General features: G+C 34.8%; 1 pseudogene; it reads left to right on the top strand.

Annotated features, from left to right (window-relative positions):
- Nucleotides 1-236: 236 nt before the first annotated feature.
- On the top strand, nt 237-4,605 carry LOC133828868 (callose synthase 5-like; annotated as a pseudogene).
- Nucleotides 4,606-8,736: the final 4,131 nt, after the last annotated feature.

Here is an 8,736-nt window from a genome sequence, read left to right as displayed (position 1 = left end):
TCACAGAGTTGAATATGAATGGCATGAGTTCTTCCCCAAGGGTATTACTTGTCGCTTCTTCTTTTGACATGAGCATTCACTTAATTAACTTGTTTTCTATGCTAATACTCTCTTTCCAATGCAGCTCAAAACAACTATGGAGCGGTCGTGTCACTTTGGGCATTAGTTATCATGGTCCTTTTACTACATCTTTCCTTAAGTTTGACATAATGGTTCATTAATGTGCTCTTGTATAAATGAAACTTCTTGCTGGCATTGATGAGACACCTCATATTGTCCCCCATCATATGCAGGTTTATTTTATGGATACACAAATTTGGTATTCAGTTTATTCAACTTTATATGGTGGTGTCATTGGGGCCTTTGATCGTCTAGGAGAGGTAATCGATTTGATTATTATTTTTCGTACATCAATTTAATTTAATGCAAGTTGTATGTTATGTTTCCTGTTCACTTCTGGGGATAGCCTGGTAATGAATGAAATCAATACTTTCTTATCTACTCATTCTTATAGTAATAGTTGTCATTGATTAAAGCATGCCCACTTTCTTACAGATACGAACATTGGGGATGCTTAGATAAAGGTTCCAGTCCTTACCTAGTGCATTCAACACATATCTGGTGCCTTTAGATAGGTCGCAGAAAATAGGATTTTCTTTTGCCAAGCGTTTTGCTAAGGTTGCTTTTAAAAAAAATTGTACTGTTTCATGGCATTAGAAATGGTATAGATTCCTTCAATATATCTTTGTTTGCACTTCACCCTGCAGATTACAGCAAGCAGGAGAAGCGAAGCTGCAAAATTTGCACAATTGTGGAATGAAGTTATATGTAGCTTCCGAGAGGAAGATCTCATTAGTGACAGGAAAGGCCTAAAATTCAGTCATTTTTTAACTAACTTGTGTTCATCATTTTATTAAAGATATACTTGGTTCCTTTACTTCAGGGAAATGGATTTGTTGCTAGTTCCTTATTCATCAGATCCAGGGCTGAAGATTATTTAGTGGCCACCTTTTTTGCTTGCTAGCAAGGTAAGTATAAACATTTTGAGATCTTACATATGTTACCGTGGCCTTATTTGACCTTTTCTTTTTACCTCTGCAGATACCAATAGCATTGGACATGGCAGCTCAATTTAAATCCAGGGACTCTAATCTCTGGAAGCGTATATGTGCTGATGAATACATGAAATGTGCAGTGATTGACTGTTATGAATTTTTCAAGTATGTCTTGAGCATTCTTGTGGTTGGAGATAATGATAAAAGATTATATTGGTAGCAATTGGTTTCTCTACAAGTAGAATATATAATTCTGTTTGTTTCAGTTTCTAGAAATCGAAGAGTCAGAATAAAACTAATGTCTAGTTTTGTAGTCTATAATGTAAATGAGTTACAGTTCTTACGGTTTCTGAAACTTCTTTGTCACACTTAAAATTTTCTCTTACATATCAAGATTTCAAAACAAAATTTAAAAACTGGAAAAGGTACTGGGTAATTACATTGTTTTTTTTTAAAAAAAAATTAATTTTTCCATTACTCTTATAGCTGGGAACACTTGATTTTGATCTTTGCATTTTTGGCTATACTGTTTCTAGTTTTTCATGTATGAGCTAAATTTCAACGATTTTTCTTTTCTTTTTCCTTTTAACACCACAGATTGATTTCATTTACGCCAAGGCATTTATGCTTGAACCAAATAACATGTACCATAATGTAACCTGTAGAAATTACAAAAAAGTGTTTTATATATTATTGAGCGTGGATATCAATAATTATTATAGTCTCGTCCTATATAAAATGTTGCTATACATTCTAATATGATTTTATGGTTTGCAGGATAATTAGCATCATTATTAAAGAAGTTGAAAGTAGCATCTCAAAAAATCAGCTTCTTGCAAACTTCAGAATGGGTCCTTTACCTACTCTTTGTAAGAAATTTGTGGAGCTTGTAGAGATCTTGGTAAATTATTAGAAGAGAGCATATATGTAATTATATACACAGTACATGCTTAGCTTGAAAATTCAATAAACTTTATTATTACAACTTCTTTGTTGAAGAAAGACGCTGAACCATCCAATAAAGATACAGTGGTGTTGTTGCTGCAAGATATGTTGGAAGTTGTCACCCGTGACATGATGGTGAATGAGCTCAAGTAGGTTTAACATTATGCCATTCTATCTGAAGCAATTGTTGTGAGTTTTAAAAGTTGAATTGTAATTCATGAACTTTTTTCATGTTATACCTTTCAGGGAATTGCTTGAAGTTGGTCATAGAAGCAAGGATACTGGGAGACAAATTTTTGCAGGTACTGATACAAGACCTGCCATAGCATTCCCCCCAGTTGTCACAGCTCAGTGGGAAGAACAGGTATAAAAATTTAGACTCAGATGCATTTTAACTGCAATCTGTTGTAACTATTTAACTGAAACATGCTTATTGCTTGCCATCATTCTAGATAAGACGCCTATACCTCTTGTTGACAGTGAAGGAATCTGCTACTGATGTACCAACTAACCTCGAAGCATGTAGAAGAATCTCATTTTTCACAAATTCACTGTTCATGGATATGCCACGTGCCCCCAAAGTCCGGAAAATGCTTTCTTTCAGGTTCGATAAAAGTTCTTAACTCATAAACATGGAACATATTAATTCCATACGCCTGAACCTTCTTGAAACTAATCAGGGTACTTGTAATTAGAATAGCAAGGTCTTTTAAGGCCTCAGCATATGATCTACCAGTACCATTCAAAACCCAGAAAGTGGCCTGTAGCTTCTACTGGCATTATTTCTTATATATTTTTTTTAACGTTGAATATTTAAAAGCATATATTATTTCACTTACTTTTTCCTGGGGGTTATATTCATGGAACAAATTGGCTAGGAGTTTAGTGTATGTTTCTATCCTTGTATGTGCAGGATATATTTTATCTGCAATATATTATATTCTTGCAGCCAGCATAGCTTAGGCTCATAAAATGAAATATTGACTGCATGATTTGTATCTTAATTTCCTGCTACTGGTAGTGTCATGACTCCATACTACAGTGAGGAGACAGTTTACTCTAAAACTGACCTTGAGTTGGAAAATGAAGATGGTGTATCAATCTTATATTACTTGCAGAAAATTTTCCCAGGTGTGTGATTCTGTCTTTTAACTTTGTTTCACAGTAAATTTTCTATTTGATTTAATGACCACATTCTGAATTCGGTATTTAATCATTTTGCAACTTGCAGATGAGTGGAATAACTTCATGGAGCGAATTAATTGTAAAAAAGATAGCGAGATATGGGAAACTGAGGAAAACATTTTACAGCTTCGTCACTGGGTCTCCCTAAGAGGACAAACTCTCTGCAGAACAAGTATTGGATGCATTCCTTTCTCATGTTTCATAGTATTAATCAGCTTGTTGTACTGACTATTTTTTGTGTTTCAGTTCGAGGAATAATGTACTACAGATGAGCTTTGAAGCTTCAGGCTTTCCTTGACATGGCCAATGAAAGTGGTAAGAGTATTTTCACCCAAATCTTTAACCAAGAGACTTCTAAAGATCTTGTTGCAAATTCTAGTGCCTTCATATATTAAGGCCTTTTTGGGATTGTAGCTTTTACAGAAATCATCAACTATTCTGTCTTCTGAAAACAAGATCTCAGTTGCTTCATAAAATTTATAGTGTATCTTTCTGTGTTGTAGTCAATTTTATTTCACTTGAAAAAACAGGATTGTGCTAAAAAATCATGCAAAAGTTATTAAAGCTTTAGAAGTTTAGAATCAATCTAACAAACTCTTACTTCCTAGTCCTCTTTTTTTGGGTTTTAGGAATCAATGTCTATCAAGCTCTTAGTTCTTAGTACACTTTAATTGTGCATGTTTATTATATGCCAGTGGTGTTTGCCTATGAACACAATCAATGTTTTTCCTAATCTCTGTCCATATGAGGTAGTGTAAGTAGTTATATTTTCTTTATGTTTGTAATTTCTTGCTGTGAACAGAGATACTTGGAGGCTACAAAGCCATAACAGTTCCATCAGAGGAAGATAAAAAAAGCCAAAGATCTCTTTATGCACAATTAGAAGCAGTTGCTGACATGAAATTCACATATATTGCTACCTGTCAAAACTATGGCAACCAGAAGCGAAGTGGAGATCGTCGTGCAACAGACATCCTGAACTTGATGGTCAAGTATGTTCTCCATTTGTTAATTAATGTTACATGTCATTTCTTCATTTCATTCAAGAATTTAATTTTTTTTCCTTTGTACAGTAATCCTTCTCTTAGGGTGGCATATATTGATGAAGTTGAAGAGAATGAAGGAGGAAAAGTACATAAAGTTTATTATTCAGTTTTGGTGAAAGCTGTTGATAATCTTGATCAGGTAAATATTGAGAACAATAATTGTGCTTCTATGCCTTATGATATACAACTAATTGTTTTGGTACCGGTTTAAAGGAAATATATCGGATAAAATTACCGGGTTCAGCCAAGAAAGGAGAAGGAAAGCCAGAAAACCAAAACCATGTTATAATTTTCACGAGAGGAGAAGCTCTCCAGACGATTGACATGAATCAGGTAACCATTAGAATTTGAAGTTATCTTATGTTGTCTTTTGAATTAAGGTCAAGTTTGAGGCTGAAAGCTTCCAAATTTCTGTAGGACAATTACTTGGAAGAAGCTTTAAAAATGTGTAACCTTTTGGAAGAATTCAATGGGCAGCCAGGCTTCTTGAGCAGATGAGTCATAGCTAGAGTAACTTTTGAAATCATAATTAAAAAATATACTAATTGTAGTTTTTAGTTATCCCTTACATAGTTATTACAAGTGTATATTTTGTTCTTATAATTTTTAAATTTGGAACATACTGAGTTCTATTGATTATTTTGTTTGCCTATTGATTCTGTCTGAACCATGTTGTAATTACACAAGAAATTATGAATGAATATAGTAGTTGAAAATAAAGAAATTAAAATATTCTCATATTCTACATGGGACGTCGGTCTCCACAAAAATGTTGTCTTATGTATTACAGGGGACGATGCTTGCACATAAATTGTCATCTCATGTACTGCAGAAAGATGACGCTTGAGTAGGAACTGTCGTCTCATTTACTGCAGTGGATGATGCTTGCACAGAAACTGTTGTCTCATGTACCACAAGAGACAACGTTTGTATAGGAACCATCGTCTCATGTACGGTAGGAGATGATGCTTTTATTTAAACCATCGTTTAATGCATTACATGGCATGACATTGCATGGGACGACGGTACTAGAACCGACGTATGAGAGTCCATACGACGGTTTAAAACCATCGTTCCATGTCAATTTTGTAGTAGTGTAATAAGGGTTTGCCAATCGTGATCACCAAAGCGCTAATACACTTGCTGCCCCAATATTGCAATCCCAGGTCATGAAGACGGACCCAAAGTGGCACCGACCGGATCAATCTAATAGTACTCAAATCTGTTGTCCATGACCTGATAATGACAGGTTTCCGATCGAATTGCAAGATCCCATTCTCTAAGACATGATCTCTAGTCGCTTCATCATTAAACTTTACTAAGGTTAACCCCATAGTCATTCTAGAAATTTGGGCAATCCCTAGATGGCCCCAAACTCTCTTTATAAAACCCTCAAATACTGCCATTGGAGGATTCGCTCCTATCACCATGCAAATTACATCAGAGGTCCAGTTAGCAGACTGAACCTTAACCTCTTCTATGTCTACTTGCGCCAGCTTCTGTCCATTCCTGAAAATTTGTTCAGTGAACTCAAGCTTCGGTTCAGAGAAGGAGAGCTTACTAGACCTGAATTGTTGCCAATGTTGCTAAGATTCAGTCTGAAAATCCTCGTCCCTGCCTTTATCGTTATCTTTGCTCCCAATCGCCCAAGACTTAGGCCTAAATTCTGGTCCAGAACTAGTATCCTCCACTCCGATCTCCTGGGCACTCTTGCCCCTAAGACTCAAATCACCTTTCTGCCGAGTCCCAAACCCAGGCATTTCAGATACCTTCAGACTATCGTGCTCTATCTCAGAACCCGCAATACCCTCTGGCTCGCATACAACCGCCGCGTGGGTCACCGGAGGTAACAACTCGATTGGATCTTCATCTTGAAAGGCTGGCTTACGAATCGGCTTTTTCCTCTTCGTCATGGGAGAGAAAAACCCGAACCTTCGCCTATATATTTATTAATTTCCATATGTTTTAATTTTAATTAATTAATAATTAGATATCCAAATAAGGTATCATCTTTTTAAGGAAAAGATAGCAACTTAAATTTCAAAATTCAAAATTTGAATTCCATTATCATCTTATTATTAATTAAATAAATATAATAATCAAAACCAATATTGGCTATCCATATTCATCTATTCACACTTAAATAAAATAATTGATTAAAATCAATTTCTTTTATTTCTACATAATTTTGAAATTGCACTAACACCAAAATAAATTGTGCAACTTCAATTATCATATAATTTCACATTTATCCAAAAGAATAAATATTCTCTCAAATAGCCCATTCATAGTTTAACCCTTGTATCAACTCTTACCTATATTAGTGTTGATAGAGCCACCCCGGTGACCAATGGACCAATAATTCCAAGCTCCAATAAATAAAATATTATTAACCAAAACTCTTTGATTCAATAATCATATTTATTAACCATAAAGTGTCCATTGATATAATAATTACATACAAATTAATCCTCTATTGATGATTCATAATTAAGTGGCAATAAAATTACCGTTTTACCCTTTTAATTATATCTTGATTCCTATTGTACCATTGACTTTACTAGTGAAGGTTAATTCATAACCTGATTATTAATTTGACATCAATATTCTTTTCATTTCCAAAAGCCAACCGAATAGGGAATCATCATTCAATCTATAAGAATGTATAGATTCCATACCTGTTAAGCTATATCCCCAACCATGTACATCATTGAGTCCCCAAAACAATAGTTCTTAGCATGATCATTTTGACAAACCGTAACTTATGAATCAAAGGAACAAGTGACATATATAGGAGTTCATAGTAACTTCAGGATTAAGATCAGTTTGTATATGATCATCAGTTGATGTGTTTTATAATACTATGAAACGATATTTAAATAAGTATTATTAAATCACATCTGGTGTCCACTAAAGTGTCCTCTACACTAGTAACCCGAGTCTAGGTCACATGTATTCATAATACTAGTGGACCGTACTAGTAGTAATTAATCTAAAGATTTGATAACTTTATTTTACTGCGAACTATATAAGTTTATCCTCTCAACCTCGATCCTCTCATACCAACATGACACTGAGACCACATAGATGAACTTGTGAATTTTCTGATATTTACTTAATTTTATTAACAATAATATAGTACATATGCTACAAATATAAAATAATTCAATTCATTTATTTATTTTGTTAAAACCATTGTCTACTTGGATTGCTATAAGGGAACAATTCCCAACAATCTCCCACTTGCCTGAAAGCAAATGAGACATTTCTCTTAACCCCATGCTTCTTACATGACCCTGAAAAGATTTAATGGATAAAGTCTTTGTGAACAGATCTGTAAGATTATCTACGGAGGCAATCTTTTTTACTGCAACATCTCCTCGGTTGACTATCTCTCGAATCAAGTGATATTTCCTCTCGAAGTGCTTTCCCCTCTTACGACTTCTGGGTTCCTTTGAATTAGCTACTGTCCCATTGTTATCACAGTACATAACAAGTGGCTGCTCCATGCCTGGAATAACTTCCAGATCAATATATAACTTCTTGAGCCACACAGCCTCTTTAGTTTCTTTACAAGCGGCTATGTATTCGGCTTCCATGGTGGAGTCTGCAATACTGGATTGTTTAATACTTCTCCAAACTACAACACCTCCTCCAAGTGTGAAAACTGATCCAAATGTCGACTTTTGACTATATTTGTCTGATTGAAAATCAGAATCAGTATATCCAGTGGGGCTCAAGTCTTCACCTGAATACACAAGCATGTAATCTCTAGTATGCCTAAGACACTTGAGAATATTTTTTACTGTTGTCCAATGACTCAATCAAGGATTGGATTGATAACGGGTGACTATCCCTACTGCATAACAGATGTCAGGTCTAGTGCATAACATTGCATACATTAGATTGCTTACTGCAGAGGCATAGGGATACTGTCTCATGTCCTTCTCCTCCTGAGGTGTTTGTGGACATTTTTCTTTAGACAATTTAACTCATGACCGGGTAGGCATAGTGCCCTTCTTGGAGTTTTACATGCCAAAGCATTCTAGCACTTTATCAATATAAGTTGCTTGAGATAGTGCCAAATTTTTTTTTCTTTCGATCTCTACAAATCTCAATTCTCAAAACATATTTGGCTTCTCCCAAATCTTTCATTTGGAATTGTTCAGCTAACCATTTATTTACTTTTGATAATGTTTCTATGTCAATCCCAATGAGTAGAATATCATCAACTTAAAGAATGAGGAATACCACAATCTTATCTTTGATTTGTTTATAAACACAAGGTTCACCAATGTTTTGATTGTTTCATCAAATCTAAGATTCCAAAATCTCAAAGCTTGTTTGAGTCCATAAATAGACTTAAGAAGTTTGCAAACCTTTTGCTCTTGACCTTTAACTTCAAACCCTTCTAGTCGAGACATGTAAATGGTTTCGTCAAGATAGCCATTCAGAAAAGCTTTTTTAACGTCCATTTGCCAATTCTCATAAGAGTATGCAGATAG

The sequence above is a fragment of the Humulus lupulus genome, chromosome 1, assembly GCF_963169125.1.
Source record: "Humulus lupulus chromosome 1, drHumLupu1.1, whole genome shotgun sequence".
Classification (NCBI taxonomy): Eukaryota; Viridiplantae; Streptophyta; class Magnoliopsida; order Rosales; family Cannabaceae; genus Humulus; species Humulus lupulus.
The sequence above is the reverse complement of the archived record's forward strand: the minus strand, read 5'-3'. Positions and strand labels throughout refer to the sequence as shown.